This window comes from Chrysochloris asiatica, unplaced genomic scaffold (assembly GCF_000296735.1).
Source record: "Chrysochloris asiatica unplaced genomic scaffold, ChrAsi1.0 scaffold00255, whole genome shotgun sequence".
Classification (NCBI taxonomy): domain Eukaryota; kingdom Metazoa; phylum Chordata; class Mammalia; order Afrosoricida; family Chrysochloridae; genus Chrysochloris; species Chrysochloris asiatica.
Genome location: NW_006408773.1, coordinates 797,953 through 817,161, shown reverse-complemented (window position 1 = coordinate 817,161; position 19,209 = coordinate 797,953). Strand labels below are relative to the sequence as shown.

At 42.6% G+C, this 19,209-nt stretch overlaps 2 pseudogenes; one reads left to right on the top strand and one right to left on the bottom strand.

The window, feature by feature from the left end:
• Positions 1–9,249: 9,249 nt before the first annotated feature.
• Positions 9,250–11,680, bottom strand: LOC102812481 (annotated as a pseudogene).
• A 601-nt stretch (positions 11,681–12,281) lies between these two features.
• LOC102812102 lies at positions 12,282–14,223 on the top strand (annotated as a pseudogene).
• The last annotated feature ends 4,986 nt before the right edge of the window (positions 14,224–19,209 follow it).

The window sequence follows — 19,209 nt, the reverse complement described above, 5'->3', positions numbered from 1 at the left end:
TTTTCTTTGTATAAGTCCTTTGTTTCTCTGGTTATGTTTATTCCTAAGCATTTCATCCTTTGTGTGGCTATTGTAAATGGTATTGCTTTCCTAATGTCCTTTTCATCGCTATTGCTGTTGCTGTAGAGAAATCCAATTGATTTTTTGTATGTTAATCTTATATCCTGCCACTTTGCTGAATCTTTTGATGAGGTCTAATAGTTTTTTTACTGAGTCTTTAGGATTTTCTATGTATAGGATCATATCGTCTGCAAATAGGGAGAGTTTTACTTCCTCTTTGAAAATTGGGATGACTTTAATTTCTTTATCATGCCGTATAGCTCTAGCTAAAATCACCCTTAAATTTTAAAGAATTATTTACTCAACCTGTGTGCAACTCTACAAACCTCTTTTCAATGTTCTATTCCTGTTTTTCTTGTTGAATTTATGTTTGAAACATGTGATTCAAGTTTACATATGAAATGCTCAGTCTGCTAAAAGAACATATCTAAAACCTGATGCTTTCTTCTTGTTGTTGTTAGTGGCCATCAAGTCAGACCCTAATTCATGATGACCCCATGTACAACAAAGAGCTGCTGTCTAGTCTTTTGCCATCCCCAGGATCTGTTGTAGATTGGACCTTTGCAATCCACTGTTTTTTCATTGACTGATTTTCAGAAGTAGATCACCAGACCTTTCTTCCTAATCCATCTTTGTCTGGAAACTCCACTGAAGCATGCTCAACATCAAAGCGACATATGAGCCTCTACTGACAGATGGGTGGTAGCTGAACAAAAGGTACATTGACCAAGAATTGAAAACATGGGTCTCCTGCACAGAAGGTGAGAATTTTACCACTAAACCACCCAAGGCTGACATCTGAACACCCTATATTTTCTCTGTACATGCCATTGCATTCATCTTCTGGGATAGTCTACATCCAGAATTCCTCTGATTCATCTTAAATCACCTCTCCATGGGTTTTTTTGCTAGCAACACTGAAAAGCTGTTGGTTCTCATGGAGAAAAGGTGGAGAACTCAGGATCTTTATAAAATGTCAAATTTTTGTTCTATATGAACTAATAAAGCAAAAGTTGAAAGGGATGAAGAGTCATAAATGAGGTGTTTTTAGATACCAGGGATATTGTAGAGAGCAGTGGGCCAGAAAGTAGGTAGTCATGGATATATAATCTGGAAAATATATATACTAATGTTTAAGGAAAGCAAAATGGAATCATCAGAGCCTGAACTGGTAGAAAAAAACCTGAAGTTTTCAGATTTCAAAAGACAAGATCACTGTAAAACCTTAGACCTATGGTTAGGGCCGAAGAGATCCTATAAGTCAAAAGTGTAGCTCAAGACAGACAGAACAGATGTGACTTAGGGTCCATTAACAAGATCTTGATTCTAATCCAAGCAGACACTTCCTGCTATAAAAAAAAAAAAAAAAAAAAAAAAAAAATCATTCCAAAGCAAACAGAGGCAAGTATATAAGTGAGCTGATCAAACGAGTTTAGGGAATTAGAAATTAGATGTCAGTTGCCCTAACTACCTGTGTCATATCTGTCTCATGATAGCGTATGGCACATGATGTTAGAATTCAGGCATACACTGCAGGGAGCCTAAGGGCAATATAAGCATCATCTCTGTCCAAACCTCAATACAAGAAAGAAACTGGATATGTGTGTCTCGAGCCCAACAATGATCAGATTCCACTCAGAGTTTTCCCATTACTGTAGAAGAATTGAGCATTTGAGATATGGTGTTGGAGAAGAATATTACAAGTACCATGAAAAACAAACAAATATATGTTGGAAGAAGTATAGCCAGAATGTTCCTTAAAACCAGGATGGTGAGACTTCGTTACTCATACTGCAGAAATTATGAGGAGGAACTAGTCCCTAGAAAAAGACATCATGCTTGGTAAAGTGAAGAGTCAGCAAAAAAGTAAGAAGGTCCCCAAGGATATTAATTGACACAGTAGCAGCAGCAGTGGGCTCAAGCATAACAGCAAACGTGAGAATGGCTCAGGAATGGGCAGTGTTTCACTCTATTGTGCCTAGGGTCTCTCTGAGTCGAAACTGAGTCGACAACATCTGACAACAACAACGACAGCAGTGGAGAGAATATAATTGGCCATAATTTACTAGAGATGAGGGAACATTGTTGGACATGAATGAAGAGCTGGCAAGGCAAGCTAGCCCTTGAGCTGATAGTTTAAAAGAGCAGTATCTCTAAGCCCAGGAATGGTAAATACTTGGCAAATTCTCATCCACTTCATATTCTAAGGTTCATGGCTTGCAGTAATCTCAACACTCTTTTCCAAAAAGTCTGGGAATTCTTCTCCTTACAAAATCCCAGATAGTCATTTTTATGCTTAGATCAACATTTAAAGATGAAATTAGATGCATTTTTCATCTATATTTCAAATAGTTATTAGAGTGAAATACAGCCCCAACCCTTATGAGGCCTAAGAAACCTTTATCTATTTTGATTTTACAATCTCAATCTCTGATGCCATTTATAGTCTACAGATACTAACTGGGGTTTTGGGATTAAGGTTAAAAATCTTATTCATGTCAGCCTGTTACATTGTTTCACAGGAATGGACACAACCTAGTCAAGGCTACTTCTGCAGTGCTTTTGGGCTTTTGGTGGTTAACCCCTCATGACCAGTAAAAATGACCTTAAGATAATATAACACTTAGCCAGCACTGTCCTGCTGACCCAGCCACATTATATATGGTCATAGGTTTTAAATACTGAAAGACCATTCCACACGCTGTTCATAATTTTTTTTTCTATCTTTCTAAAGTGATCCAATTCCCTGAAAAATAGTTCTTGACAAAGGTATTATCTTCTTAGAAATTCTTCAGGTAAAAAAGTTCCAGGGGCTGGTTGCTATGACACCTTTCCAATTGAAAGTATAAATCAAAATGGTTTCCCTTACTTTAAAAGAATTCTTCCTATGAAACAAAAATCCTCCTTTGGAGAAGATTTTCTCTTAATTTCCTGGCCAGATTTACAAGAAATATGAACAAAATGAAATATATATATAGTCCCTTTCTCATTTAAGTATTAATGTACAGATGAAAATTGCTTGTTAAATAAAGCAGTGGTAAGGCTGTTTGGCATGGTTGTGGTGGAGAAATTCCATTAGGGATAAAGCATCTTTATGTTTTCTAGTTAATTTAAGACATAAGGAGCATCTATTTTCCCCACTTTTTTATTTAAATGAAGCTTGATAATATTTGACAATTTAAATGAAACCAAAATTGAACAGGTCATCAGACGAATAAACCAAAAAGAAAACTAAACTCACTGTCAGCCAGTCTATTTTTATGCATATATAATAGCTGTTTTTAATTTAGGAGAATAAAGATGAATTTTAGAGTGTGAAAGCACATTTTAAAAGGAAGTGATTTTAATGAGAAATATTACAATTATGAATGTGTGCAGAAAGAATCAGTTACTGCTTCATTTTGTTGTTTTGCATTTAAACTAAACCCTAGTACTTCACAAATAGAATCTGAGTTTCTACATGATTCTCTTCAAAAGTTAATGATTCCAAGTATATCGGCACATTTTTAATATATATTAAATTGCATTTATTATGTTGTTGTTGAGAATATACACAGCAAAAATACACCAATTCAATAGTTGAAATCCTATTAAAGCAACTAGTAAGCATTAACAGGTTGACAAAACTTATTTTATTATATAGCATTGATGATTAAGATAAGCAATTTGAATACAATCTAAGGGTAAAGAGACATCTGTGAGACAAATAGACAAAATAAATTAGAACATGCACTGTGAAAAATGTTAATGGCCCTTAAGGTGGCACAGTGTTTAACCACTCAATAGCTAGCCAAGATTGGTGGTTAGAACCTACCCGTAACTTCTCTGGAGCAAAGACTTGATAATCTTACCCTATAAAGATTGGTGGTGGTGATTGTTATGTGCCGTGGAGTCGGTTCTGATTCATAGCAACCCTGTACAGGATTTCCAAGGCTGTAAATCTTTACAGGAGCAGAAAGTTTCATCTTTCTCCCATGGAACAGCTGGTAGTTTTGAACTGCGGACCTTGAGGTTAGCATCCCCAAACTACCAGCTACCAGAACATGCTTCAAAAGTTTCCTAAATAAGTAATAATGGGTATTACTTATTTAGAGCATGCTTAAAATTTTTCCTAAATAAGTAATAATGAATATCAACTAAATCCTTTTCAGTATACAAGAACTGTGGAGAGGTTTAAGTTACTTAAAAAAAATTTTTTTCTCCAGTGTCAATAGCAACAATTATGTAATAATGACATATGCCATCAGGAGCGTATATATTTTAAGAATGGATAACTGTTGAAGGATTTATTTACTTAATTTACAGATCTTTGTAATAAATCAGCTATCTTGATGTTGTATTAATATTTTAATACAATTTTAAGATATTACAATTCGTTGTTGTTGTTGCTATTAAATACCATTGAGTCAATTTTGACTCATCACAACCTTATATAGGGTTTCCGAGGATTTAAATCTTTTGAGGAGCAGAAAGCCTCTTCTTTCTCCTGTGGAGTGGCTAGTGGACTCGAACTGCTGGCCTTGTGATTCAAAGTATAGTGCTGAAAATGTGGCACTGTACGACAGGCACTGGATTGCTAACCACAAGGCCGGTGATTCAAACCCACAAGGTGCTCCTCAAAAACCCTATAGAGAGTCACTATGAGTTAGAACCAACTAGATAGCACTTAACAACAATTATTCAAGAAATAAAACAGAACTATATTTCCCTGGATTCAGAGATCTAGTAACCTCAGTTGTTCCACACAACCAAGAACCCCAAAACAAGGAAAATCATGAAAAGAGCTAAGAATAAAAGGTGCATAGTTTATGTTGTTGTTGTTGTTGTTGTCAGGTGCCATCGAGTCGGAACCGACTCATAGCGACTCCATGCACAGCAGAACGATATGGATGTGAAAGCATAGTTTATAGATCTTGATATTTCTTAATGGTCAGGACACTGAACAGAGAAAAAGAATAAAATTGTACACATGCACACACATTTACTATGCTAGAAAAAGAAATATATGATGGATCGCTCTGGGTAGCCAAATCCAGTCCCATCATCTGCAAAACTGTAGCAGGTAGAAAGATAATAAAGGAAAGGAGAAAGAACAGAGAAAACAATGGAAAAAGAGAACAGGATAGAGGAAAAACAATGTTGTAAAAGGAAAAAAGCAGCACTGACATCAGTGATCAGAAACAACAGAACACAAGAAAAAGAAGAAATCACCTACTAGGACCTAGTGTGGTGCTGTGGGACAAAGCACTGGACCACAAGATTGGAGGTTCAGTGTCACCAGCCACTCCTTGAAAATCTTATACAAGTTTGTATGTAAGTTGGAACCAACTCAACGTCACTTAACAACAATAGTGTGGAGGAGTCCTGGTGAGGTGTTGTAGGATAAGCACTCAACTGCAAGGTCAGTTTGAACCACATAATTACCTGTTTAAGCTCACCAGCCACTCCTTGGAAACCCTATACAGGGTCACTGTGAGACAGAACCAACTCAAAAGCACTTAACAACAACAACAAATTGTGTGTGGGGGGGAGTGCTGGTCTGGCTCTGTAGGATAAGCACTGGGCTGCTAACTGCAAGGTTAGCAGTGCAAACCTACCAACTGCTCCTAGAAACCCACTACTTGGTAGCTACGAGTCGAAACTGACTCTAAGGCACTTAACAACAACAACAAAGAGGGCCTGAAGTGGCTCTGTTGGATAAACACTGGACTGCTAACTGAAATGCCTGTGGTTCAAATCCACCAGTCACTCTTTGGATATACTATGCAGGCTTGGTTTGATTCAGAACTGACTCCAGGGCAATTAACAAGAAAAACAATAGTGTGAGGACATACAATTGGAGTGGAAACTAGGCTGTATACTTCCCAACACTTGAGGGAATCATTATTTCAGTGTCAGAAAAAAAAAAAAAAGCAAATAAGTCACTATAGGTTCATATGATATTTTAAGTCTTAGTAGATTCCAAAGTTTTACAATGTGGTAATACAGTATAAATAAATGAATTAATAAATCCATAAAATGACATTTATAAAAATGCTGTATCAATCATATTGAGAATACTCTTTCCAAAGTGCAATATATTTTGGAAGATCTCTACCACAAATCATCATTTTTTTAATGCTTAACATTTAAAACTTTGAAGTTCTCTGAAGAAAAAAAAATCAAAACACTTAACTCTCAGGTACGATAACTGAATGATGATTCTACACAGAAAATACCAGAATTGTTAGTCTTTGAAATAATGGTAATGGGTGAATATGGATGGCACTTTGGGAGTTTACTGACTGACACAGTAGAGCCAGTAGAACTTAGTGTTTACGTATACATCAGGGTCCAAGGAAGGTCAAATCCTAGCTTGCCACTTACTGCTTGCTGTATAACAGCAGTAACAATATACTTACCTTATATACTGGTTGGGAGTCCTAGTGTGGTGCTGTAGGATAAGCACTTGACTGCTAACCTCAAGTTCAGCGATTCAAACCCACCTGCTGCTCCTTGGAAACCTATACAAAACAGCTATGAGTCAGTCAGAAATGACTTGAAAGCATGTAACAATATACTAATTGAAGGGGTAAATAACATAAAAGAGAAAGGAGATTAACATAGTACCTGGCATAGAATAATGTTTTTGTTAAGTGCTGTTGAGTTGGTTCCAATTCATAGCAACCCTGAATGGGGCTTGGGAGGAGAGGCTGGTGGGTTTGAACAGTTGACCTTGCAGTTAACAGTGCAGTGCTTATATTACAACACCAAGACTCCAGAGTAAATAATACATCTTACCTATTATTATCCTGGTGTGTTTCTGTGGGTTAATGCACTGGACTGCAAAGTCACATTGAACTCTAAGGTCGGGAGTTCAAGCTCACCAGCTGCTCCTTGGAAACCCTATAAAGGGTTACTATGGGTCAGAATCTACTAGACGACACTTAACAACAACAACAACAGCAATTATCATTAAAGGGAGCCCTGGTGGCATAGAAGGTTAACATTTGGCTGTTAACTGCATGGTGGTGGTAGTGGTGGTAGACCCTGGAGTTGGTGGACACATGGTGGATGGTTCAAATTCAGCAGCTGCTCCAAGGGAAAAAGATGAGGCATTCTGTTTGTTCCCATAGAGATTTGCAGCCTTGAAAACTCTATACAGGGTCAACTTGAGTAGGAACTGACTCGACAGCACATAATAACATTACTATTAAGGCACCCTGGTTGCTCTGTAGGATAAACACTGTACTTCTAACCACAAGGTCAGCAGTTCAAACCCACCAGCTCATCTTCAAAAGAAAGATGAAGTTTTTTGTTCTTATATCGGAAACTATATGGGGTCACTATCAATCAGAAATAACTTAATGGTTGGTTTTGTTTCCTTTGGTTTTGAATTATTACCATTACGCATCTTTTTTTTTTTTTTTTTTTTTTTTTACTTTGGCAACGGACTTTTATTCAGTCAAAATGAGTAGAGTGTGACAAACCCAAGTCAGGTCAGGTGGCCTATTCCAACCCACACCTACCCTTCCCTAGGGCAGGGGGCTCAAGGATCAAGGGAAGTTGCAGCTGCAGGGGGGCACTACCCTCAGTTTTGAGGTGCCCTCATCATTTGGGAGAAGGGGAGGGACAGGGACTGTCTCGCCCAGCAGCCACACAGACAGGGCTCTGTCTTTAGAAAAACACTACATGTTCTACCTTCTCCAGCTAATTTACTAACACTGGGGGTGGGATGTCCCTAGAGGGGTTGGGGTCAGGGATTTTATCATCTAATTTCATATTTAAGGAATACCCTTATCTTTTATCTTCTTTTTTAAAAAAAGTTTTCTTTCTGCTGTTTAAAAAAATATTTCTGAGTGGAACTAAAAATAGGCATTTGTTTCCTTGGTTTTTCTTATATGTAGCTAAGTATTTAAAAGAACAACACAACAGAAAAGATAAACAAACAAACAAACAGAAAATCACAAGAACATAACCCTTAAACACACACCTCGTATAAAAATAGCTTCTGGTCACATCTTCGGACAATGCTTGTCTCTCTGTCCAGAGGGTGGGTCAAGCTGGGGAACCTCTGTCGGGGACAACCACACCCACCCACTACACACACACACCTGTCATACACACAGCACATTCCAGAGACCAGGCCTGCTTGCCAGCCAGGGGCTCTGAGCCTAGGTAGGGCAGGAGCAGGCGTGACCAGCGGGACCGTCCACTTCCCCAAGGCCCAAGTGGGGAGACGGTTGTCGGGAGCATGAATTGGAGCTGAGAGGGTCAACATGGGGTGGGCAGACAGACAGACAGAGCTAGGACAGCGTGCTAAGAAGTGACTAGTTTGGGACAACAATTTATACTCTGAGGAACACATTTCCCTTCATTTTTGGCTTTTTCACATTTTCTCTTTGACCAATTTCCACCTTCTTGCTATATGGCCTTGAGAGGCCCAGACTTGGTGATTTTGCAGTCTCCTGCCTGTTCGCTGGGAAGAGGCAGGTGGGGCTGCCAGCAGGAGCAGGAGGGGCCAGGAGAGAGACCCCAGTGACACAACACAGGCCCCCAGCAGTGAGCCTTGAGGTAGAAGTTTTGCTTTCACACCAGGAAATGGGGAAGGTGTTTTTGTTTGTAACTTCTGGAAAACAATGTGGAGAGGGAGCAAGGGTGCCCATAAAGGGGGCTTGAGGTAGGAGTGCATTTGGGGCTCTGGGGTGGAGGGGTGCTGAGGCTCTGGCCCCTCCCCCCCCAAGGACATTCATTCCGGCTGAGGTAGGTGCTGAGAGCAAAAATCCATCCTGAGCAAACAAGGTCTGTGGAGGGAGGGTGGCAGTGTCCGGGGCTCAGCCAATGCAGGGCACATTTTTGGAATCGAATTCACCTTCCTCTCTCCTCTTTCTCTCTCTCTTTTTTTCTTTTGATCTTAAAGTTGTGTGGTTTTTTATTTATTTTAAAGGAAAACATCAGTTCAGTTCCAAGCCATGTGGGTATCAAGCAGGGGTGAGGGAAGCATGAGCTCCAGGGGAGGGGCTTCTTCCAGGATCCCTCCAGCTCCTGGGGGGTCCCTGCCAAGGCTGCCTTTAGTCTGGACAACCTGAGGGGCAGTCAAGAAAGATGCTGGGAGCCCTCCAGTACCCCCAAGAGCCCACATGACAGGAGAAACGGTGCCTTTGACCTGAGAATGGGGGCTGTCCCCCTCCAGAGCCTCCCAGACACCCACTAGTGTCCAGAGCGAGTTGACTGGGTAGCTGGTGCCACAGAAAGCCTGGCAGCCTATCCTTCACTGAGGAGGCCGGGGCCTGCATCCTGGGGGTGGGGCGGGGCAGCTACTGGGCCTGAGCAGGGGGCCTCGGCCTCCAGTGTAGTCTCCTCCAGAAGGCTAAACTCCTGCAGTGGCAGCTTACAGAGCTGGGTCTCCTCACATGGGGCGGGGCCCCATGGCCTCTGTAGACCTGGAGTCTGGTTGTCCTGTCGCCCCAGCTGCAGGGAACAGTTGTTCCAGCTCCTTCATGTCCACACGTTTCTCATCTCGGCCCAGCTGGTCCCGCTGTCTCTGTCCCACCCCATTCAGAGCCAGGATGCCAGGGTCCCTCTGGCTTCGGGGGCCCTGAGGAGGGGAGAGCTGGTTTTCTACATCCTTACACAAGAGAACCCTGCCTCTCTGACCGAATAGGAGGAAGAGGACACAGAAGATGATGCAGGTGACCCCAATGTGGATGCCGATGATGATGCCTGTGGTGGATGCCTGGTTGATGGCCTCCTCCTTCCGGCAATCACACGGTGGGCTAAGGGCTGTCCTCTCAGATGCTCCCCTCAAAGATACGAAGCGAATTGTGGCATTGCCGTCCCCGTGCTGGTTGTAGGCGAGCAGTTTTACCTCATACACCACAATGGGGTCTAGCTGGCTGGGGTTATAGGAGGAGGCAGTTCCCGGCAGCAAGATGGGGCCGGTGAAAGATGCCTTGCTCACTGGGGGGTAAAACAGCTTGAAGCCACCGTCATACTGGACCAGGCGGGGCCAAGGCTCCCAGAGAAGCTGCAGGAAGGAGCTGCCCAGGACCCTCACAGACAATGGGAGTGGAGCAGGAGCTTCGTCCAGGGTACTGGCCAGGGTAGGGGCAGAGGCTGAGCTGGCCCCCCTTGGCGTGTAGGCCTTGATGTAGAAGCTGTAGGCCGTGGAGGGCTCCAAGTTGCTCACCAGGTGCTGTAACGTGCTCTTGCTGACAGCTTCCTGATACTCCAGTTCCAGGGGGTCGGCAGCCTTCCTGATGTGCAGGACATAGCCAATTATCTCCTTGGTGTTGACCAGGGGCTCACTCCAGGACACGCAGACCTCTGTGAACCACACAGAGGCTGCCTGAACATTGCGGGGAGGCCCGGGCAGCCCCTCGGCCCACAGCACGGTCAGCCAGGCACTGGCCTGGGAGGAGCCGGCGCGGTTCTCAGCTATGCATTGGTAGATGGCCTCATCTTCAGGGCCGATTCCAGAGATGGTCAGGGTGCTGTTATTATTCTGGAGCCTGACGTGCCCTCCTGGGCCCAGCACCTGCCCATTCTTCAGCCATGTCACGTGAGGTGGTGGCTCACCCTGAGCTTGGCAGGTGAACATAGCCGTGTTCCCAGCTGGTCTCGAGATGGATTGGGGGTGCTGGACAAATTCTGCAGGGGCTTGTACCACCAGCCGGCCCTGCGCAGTCCTCCTCACCAGAGTTCTGGGCCTATTAGCCGCACAGACGTAAACACCTGAGTGCTGGACAGTCACATCTGAAATGATGAGGTTCCCAGTGCCCAGAGCCTGAATGCCCTCCACCCCGATGGGGTGGCCATCCAGGTGGCTCCAGGATTCAATGGGACGAGGGTTGCCCGTGGCGACACATTCAAGCACAGCAGTCTGGTGCACTGTTAGAGTGAGGTTCTCAGGCCCCACGAGGATGGTTGGCTCCTTGTAGGCCCCGGAACCTGAGCCTGATATAGTGAGCCTGGCCCCGTGACTGACCGGGACACTGGCGATGTTGGAGGCCACACAGTGGAAGACACCACTGTCCTCAGCCCGAAGCCCTGTGATCTGCAGGACCCCTTTGGGCAGTAGCGTGTACCTCTCATTGTTCGTGTCAATGGGGACTCAGTTCTTCTCCCATGTGATCAGGGGTTTGGGAAGTCCATGAATTTGGCACTGGAAGTGGGCTACACCGCCCTCCTCCCCCACGGTGGCTTGGGGATGCACATGGAAGTCTGACATGGTTGCAGCCTGGATGCGAGCCTTCCTGCCGATTACCAAGCCAAAACGGCTCTGAGCCACACACCCGTAGTCACCCTCATCTGAAGGGCTGCCTCCCTGGTCTAGCCGGAAGTGGCGGATCATCAATGACCCATTGGCCAGCACCATGGAGTGGGTGCTCTCAGACAACTCCACTCCATTCTTCCTCCAGTTGATTCGCACTGGAGGAGTCCCCTCTACTCTGCAGTCCAATACCACAGGCTGCCTGGGGACTGGGACATCATCACTTGGCTCCACAGCAAATGTCAGTTCAGCAGAGTGGCCAAGACCAAGGCTCGGTGCGGGCAGCAGCAGTGGCAGCAGCAGCAGCAGGATCCGGGACCAGCGCGGAGCTGGAGGGCGGCGCGGGGGCGCGACGCGCGGTGCAGCCATAGGGTTCTCGGTCAGCTCCTCTTGGTGCCTCTCGGCTCCGGGGCCTCTCGCGGCTCACAGCGTCCCGCCCGTGGCCGGGACTCGGGCCGAGGCCGAGCCCGGGCGGCGGGGGGCTGAGGTCGCATGCCTGCCTAGGAGCTCCGGGAGCCCAGGGGGAGCGCTGCTTGCGCCATCTTGCACCCACACGGGCGATCTGTCAGCCTCGCCCTAGGTGCACTCTCCGCACTTGCACCCATTACGCAGCATTTGGGCATGTCAAATAATCTATTGAGCTTTAGCCTCTCCCATTCCAATCTATGCAATTCATAGCAGTCACACCAATTTTCTTAAAATTAACTTTCCAGAAGAACAAAAGCTTGATGACTTCCTTGTATATCAGTGAAGCCTAAATTTCTTGTGCTGTGATTTAAAGCAGTTAAGATCAGGCAACTATCCGGTAACTTTCTCCCATAATTAATACTACTAATATATATTAGTGTTGAATCCTGACGTGGTACAAATGGTTAATGAACTCAGGTACTAACTGAAAACTCAAGAGCTTTGAGTTCACATAGAGGTGGCTCAGAAGAAGAAGAATGGAAAAGCCACCACTGAAAACTCTATGGAAGGAACTGGTGGAGCGGCCAGTGGCTGGAGTTGCCGAGCGCACAGCAGCAGGGCCTGTGAGCAGAGAGTGGGGCTCAGGGCTCAGGCGGAGCTGCCGCCGCCCTCGCTGCTCCTCTCTGGACAGGAACCGGCCACCAAGGCTCGGGTTATGTATGATTGTGCTCCTGAGCCTGTAAACAGTGAACTAACAGTGAATGAAGAAATCATCACCATAACAAAACTCGACAATGGCGGAGGATGGCTGGAAGGAAGAAAAAGCAAAGGAAAGTGGGGCTCGTGCCCACAGACTACGTCAAAATTTTACCCACTGATGGAAAAGATCTGTTTTCTTATGGAAATTCAGTGGCTGACCAAGCCTTCCTGGATTCCCTTTCCACAAGTACAGCAAAAGCCAATTCGTCTGTTGCTAACAGCAACAACCAGGTCAGTGGTAGCAATGACCCCTGGAATGCATCTAAATCCGGGAACTGGGAGGGCACCGACATTTGGAGCGCCAAGCCTGAAGGTGCTGCCGCCCAAAGAAACACCTCCAATAACTGGGATGCTGCCTTTGACCATCCCCAGGCCTACCAAGGACCAGCAACCGGTGTTGACGACGGTTGGGATGAAAACTGGGATGACCCAAAGTCAGACCCAAAGACGAGCGGGATAAAAACTGGGATGACCCAAAGTAGGATCACCCTACTTTAAAGATTTAGAGTCCATTGAAGCGGGGGCGTGCTCAGCGAGGACGGGGTGGGGCATCCTCCATGAAGCTGCCACTGAACAAGTGTCCTGGATTCACAAAACCTGGACTAGAACAATATCTGTTGGTCAAGCAACTAGCAAAACCCAAAGATAAGATTTCCATCATTGTTGGAGACTATGGGCCAATGTGGGTTTATCTTACCTCTACATTCGACTGTGTGGTAGCAGATCCCAGAAAAGGTTTCAAGATGTACTGTTTAGAGAGCTACGTTGAGTACCAGCTCACGCCCACTAACACAAAGCGATCCGTCAACCACAGGTGTAAGCACTTTCACTGGTTATACGAGGGTCTCCTTGTGAAATTTGGGACAGCTATTCTAATCCCTTCTCTTCCAGATAAGCAGGTCACAGGTCGCTTTGAGGAAGAATTCATCAAAATGCGAACGGAGAGACTCCAGGTCTGAGTGACCAGGATGTGCCGGCACCCAGTCATCACGGAGAGTGAGGTCTTCCAGCAGTTCCTCAACTTCCGGCATGAAAAGGAATAGGAAAACCAGAAAGAGGAAGGCTGAAAAAGATGAGCTGGTGGGAGTTATGGTATTTTCCACCATGGAACCTGAAGCCCCAGACTTGGACTTACTGGAAATAGAGCAGAAGTGTGACGCTGTCAGCAAGTTCACCAGAGCCATGGACGACGGCGTGAAGGAGCTGCTGACGGTGGGCCATGAGCAATGGAAGCAGTGCACCAGACCATTATCCAAGGAGTACCAGAAGATTGGGAAGGCCTTTCAGAGTCTAGTCACCGTGTTCAGCTCTAGCGGTTATCAAGGAGAGAACGATCTCAATAATGCAATAATGGAAGCAGGAAAAACTTACGAAGAAATTGCCAACCTCGTGGCAGAACAGCCAAAGAAAGATCTCCACTCCCTGGTGGAACGCAATCATGAATACAAAGGCTTTCTAGGCTGCTTCCTTGACATCACTGGCACTCACAAGGGAGCAACAGAAAAAGTGAAAGACAGTGATAAACTCGTTGCAACTAGTAAAATCACCCCACAAGACAAGCAGAACATGATGAAACGCAATGGCACCATGTCTTACCGTTGCAAGCGGAGATGAATCATTTCCACAGTAACCGGATCTACGATTACAACAGTGTCATCTGCATGTACCTGGAGCAGCAGGTGCACTTCTACGAGACGATTGCTGAGAAGCTGAGGCAGGCCCTCGGCCGATTTCCGGAAATGTAGACAATATGGAGCATGAAGAAAATGCCCTAGTGCTTCTTTCCGACTTGGGCAATGTGATTTCAAGTTGATTTTTCCCCCTATCATCAGAAAAAATGGAAGAGAAAGAAAGAAACAAACCAAAAGAAATAGAATTGCCAGAACAAGTGTGTTTACGGTATTGAGCAGCCAGCCTAGTACTTCCCTCCAGAGACGGCGCTGTTGTCCTCACCCACAGGCACAATGAAAACCAAGGTGAACCGTGTCTATTTTTGGAAACTCGTTATAATTATCAGAATTTTTTACGGAAAATCTGGTATTTTACAGAGAATCCTAATTTATAACGCCCCCACTCCCTGCAATTTCCCAGTTCTTACCCAATTAGTAAAGTCTTACTAATAGCCACATATGGATGCGAAAGCTGGACAGTGAATAAGGAAGATCATACAAGAATTGATGCCTTTGAGTTGTGGTGTTGGAGGAGAATACTGAAAGTGCCATGGACTGCCAAAAGAACCAATAGATCTGTTTTGGAAGAAGTGCAGCCAGAGTGCTCCTTGGAGGCCAGGATGGCTAAGCTTCGTCTCTCATACTTTGGACATATTGTCCGGAGGAAACAGTCGCTGGAGAAGGATGTCATGCTGGGTAAGGTGGAGGGTCAGAGAAAAAAGAGGAAGACCCCTAAAGAGATGGATTGGCCAGGTGGCATCATTGATGGACTCAAGTGTGGCAGCGGTAGTGAGGTTGGCCCAGGATCGGACATTGTTTCGTTCTGCTGTGCATGGGGTCACTATGAGTTGGTTCCGACTAGATGGCACCTGACAACAACAACAAAAATTACTTTTCTTAAAACTATGAACTATGCCAGAATAAAAAATATATATGTTTGTTAAAAAACAAAAACAAAAACAAAAAAACCTATGGAGCAGAGTTCTACTGAGACACACCTAGAAGCACCATGAGTCAGAACTGACTGTACAGCAACCTGTATAGTTTCCAAGGAGTAACTGGTGGTTTTGAACTGCCAATGCAGCAGTTCGAAGTCCGGTGCTGATCTAACAGTGCCACACCATATATATGTGTGTATGGAATCCTGGTGTAGCACTGTGGCTTAATGCGCTAGACTGCAAGGTTGGTTTGAACTGCAAGCTTGGTGGTTCAAGCTCACCAGTCGCTCCTTGGAAACCCTATACAGGGTCGCTATGAGTCAGAATTGACTCAATGGCACTTAAAACAAAACAAATATATATATTCACACTCTTGGTGTGGCACTGTAGGATAAGTCCAGGAGTGAAAGGTAGGTTTGAACCACAATGTCAGTGGTTCAAACTCACCAGCCACTCATTGGAAACCCTGTACTGGATTACTGTCAGTTGAAACTGATTCAACAGCACTTAACAGCAACTATAACATACGTATGTTGTGGTTGTTAAGTGCTTTTAGGTCAGTTTGACACGTAATGACCCTGTATAGGGTTTCCAAGGAGTAATTGGTGGTCTAGAACCACTGACCTTGTGCTTTGCAGTCCAGTGCTGATTCTACAGCACCACACCAGGAGTCCCATATACATATATATATTCATATATCTTCCCTATATTTGCAAACCATGAAACTGAGGCTCATTCAGTTCAGAAAAAGATTGCCCTTTCGAACAGTTTTTACATTTACACTCAGACTCAACAATCTGTAATAAACCTTAAAATTATATGTAGACAATAACTTTATTTTATTCTTGTTGTTAAGTACTGTACATTAAATTCCAACTCATAGCAGCTCTGTACAGGGTTTCTGAAGAGTCGCTAGTGGGTTTGAACCCCTGACATTGTGGTTTACAGTCCAATGCTGATCTTACAACACCATAGTAGGAGTCCTAACTTTAGTTTAGTTCCCAGATAAATGGACCTTCCTCGCAGTGCACAAAAACTGTCAAGTCATAGAAATAAATCTAAGAAATATCTAAAGACCCAAATGATTCTGTACTTTCCATTATTTCTGTATTCCTAGTGGGAGACGGGAAAGACTTTTCAAATCTTTCATAACCAACCTCATGTTTGTACATATTTCATAACATAAAGAAGAGAGAAATTATCTGAGGTAAAGAAAGAATAAATGAAGAAGAGAAGAAATGGAAAGGAAGAACAAATAAAAACATAAAGTAGGATGAGGAAAGGAATGGACAGAGGATGATTTGATTGTTTTCTGGTATATATTTTTTAATTTTGTTTTTCAGACAAGAAATAAGTAAAATGACTACAAATATGTTTTTATAGTGCTTGATATATGAATACAAGGGAATGTGCCTCAGAGCAACAGAAAGGTAATCTCCTCACTATTTGGCACTTGCTACTGAGTTATTCTCCTTATGCTTTTCCCATTTTCTGCTATCTAGAATATGCTGTGCGACACTTTCAAACATAAAAACCTCATCTGTCATTACATCTACATGTAGACCAGACCATTTTAGACACACAATATGTATGCTGTTTTAACAAAGACAAAAAATTTGTAAACTGATTTAATTTTTTGTTTTTTGTTTTTTAAACCAGGTCTTACAAACTATTATGTGAAACGCCAGGATTTTTTTTTTTTAACACTCTTAGAAATCTTTCTCTTAGTCTCTCTCTCTCTCTTAATATATTAAGCAACAATTTCAGCCTCACCCAACCAAATCCACAAAAATTGTACTTATTGCTAGGTCTATTAGAGACTTTTCTAGCTGTTTTAAGAATTCAATTCAATAGGCCTGTGGAAAAAGGAAATAATACTGGTTGTTTTCTTAACTCTGTTCATTTCCCAGATGGGACGGTCACTAAAAAGTTCATCAATCAGGTCTGAGGGAGTTCTCAAGTTGGGAGTTCTCTAATGGGTAACTAAAACCCTGCCTAAATTGGTAAATTCTCAAAAATTCAGTTTCGTCTATGATTGATCCTAACAGAAAGTGTCACTGCACGACTAGCTTTCTGATGAATTATTTTAGAAAGACATTTTTTTTTTTTTTATGAAAAGAAGGGAACTAGAAAGTAGAGGCCACTGTACAATATTTATATCATTGAAGCATATAGTCTGCAGAATATAGTGTTTCTACATGACTATTGTCGGATGGCAGAAATCTAGTCAGCATTGTTGCATCCAGAGCAAAGGGTGCTGTTTGTCTCATTTGGAATAAAATATCAAAGATAGATATATAAAATATATAAGGATAAAAATAGTATACATGGCAACTAACAATTTGCAGAGAGCTTCTATGAACATTATATAATTTGATACACATGAGAAAAATTTTGGGAAGAATTTATTAATTTATCCTTTCATACAAAAGAAAATGAGAGGTCAGAGAAAATAATTGACTTGAGGCACACCTGGAAACCAGGGATTGTTGAGCTAAAGATTATATTTGTTGCTTTTTTTATAGCTCCTTTTAGAATAAAGATTTCATGGTATAGCTACAAAATGAAAGGTCATTTTATATAGGTGTGTTCCACAGAAACATACAATATATAACAATTAGAACTCTGTTCAATCTAAAACACAGCAGGTTCTGTTGACTTTACTTCAGTATTATATGTATTTTCACAACAATTTCAGAGAAAATCAATTTGATTATACTCCATCAACAGAAAAGAACATAATTTTCTGAATAATTCATTTTCGGGATTTTATTATATAGAACTCTTGATTGCATTGAGCCTAGACTGGAAGAACTCTTTTTAAAAATGGTGATTTAAAAAAAAAAAATGTTTGTTGTTAGACGGTGTTAAGTGGGTTTCTACTCATAGTGATCCTATGCACAACGAGCACCATACTCATAACTGTTCCTATGTTCGAGCCCCTTATTGCAACCACTGTGTTTATCCATCTTCCCGAGTCTTTCTTTTTCAGTACTCTGCTTTAACAAATATGATGCCCTTCACCAGACCCTAGTCTTTCTGATTACATAATCCAATAACATGATTCTAATTACACCATCTAATTACAACATTTCACCATATTTTCTTCTAAGGAGCATTTTTGCTGTATTTCTTCCAACACACATTTGTTTGTTCTTCTGGCAGTTCCTGATATATTCAATATTTCTTGCATCAATTCTTGTTCTGTCTTCCTTATTCGTTGTGCCACAATCTCATTAATCTGAGCTAACTAAAAGTACCATGGCTTGGTCAGAAGCACCTTAGTCTTAAAAGGGGCATCTTTGCTTTTTAATACTTTAAATAAGTCTTTTGCAGCATATTTGTCCAATGCAATATGTTGTTTGATTTCTTGACTGCTACTTCATTGGACATTGATTGTGGATCTAAATAAAATTAAACACTTCAATACTTTCTCCATTCATGGCCATAGTCTTTGATTTTCATCAGTAAATGCTTCAAGTTTTTCTTCACTTTCAGTAATCAAGGTTGTGTCATCTATATATCTCAGGTTGCTAATGAGTCTTTCTCCAATCTTGATTTTGTATCCTCAGCATACAAACTGAATAAGTATGCTCATTATATGAAAAGGATACAACCTTCATACACACCTTTCCTGATTTTAAACCACACAATATCCCCTTGTTTTTATTCTATATACAGGCTGTGCTCCATCTACACAATTAAGTGCTCTAGAATTCCCATTCTTTGCAATGTTGTCCATAGTTTGTTATGTTCCACACAGTTGAGTGTCTTTGAGTAGTCAACAACACACAAGTAAATATCTCTGATATTATGTGCTTTCAGACAAGATCCATCTAACATCAGCAATGATATCCATTGTTCTATGTCCTATTTTGAATATAGCTTGAACCTCTGGAAGTTACCTGTCAATGGACTGCTGTAATCATTTTAGAATTATTCTCAGTAAAATTTTAATTGCATGGGATTTAATGATTTTGTTCGATAATTTCCACATTATCTTGGATTAAGTTTTTTGCAGTGGATAATATGGCATTCTTCCAGTCTATTGGCCACATAGTTGACTTCCAAAATTTTTGGATAAACTAGTGCTTCCAGATTTGCATCCCTTAGCTGAAATCTT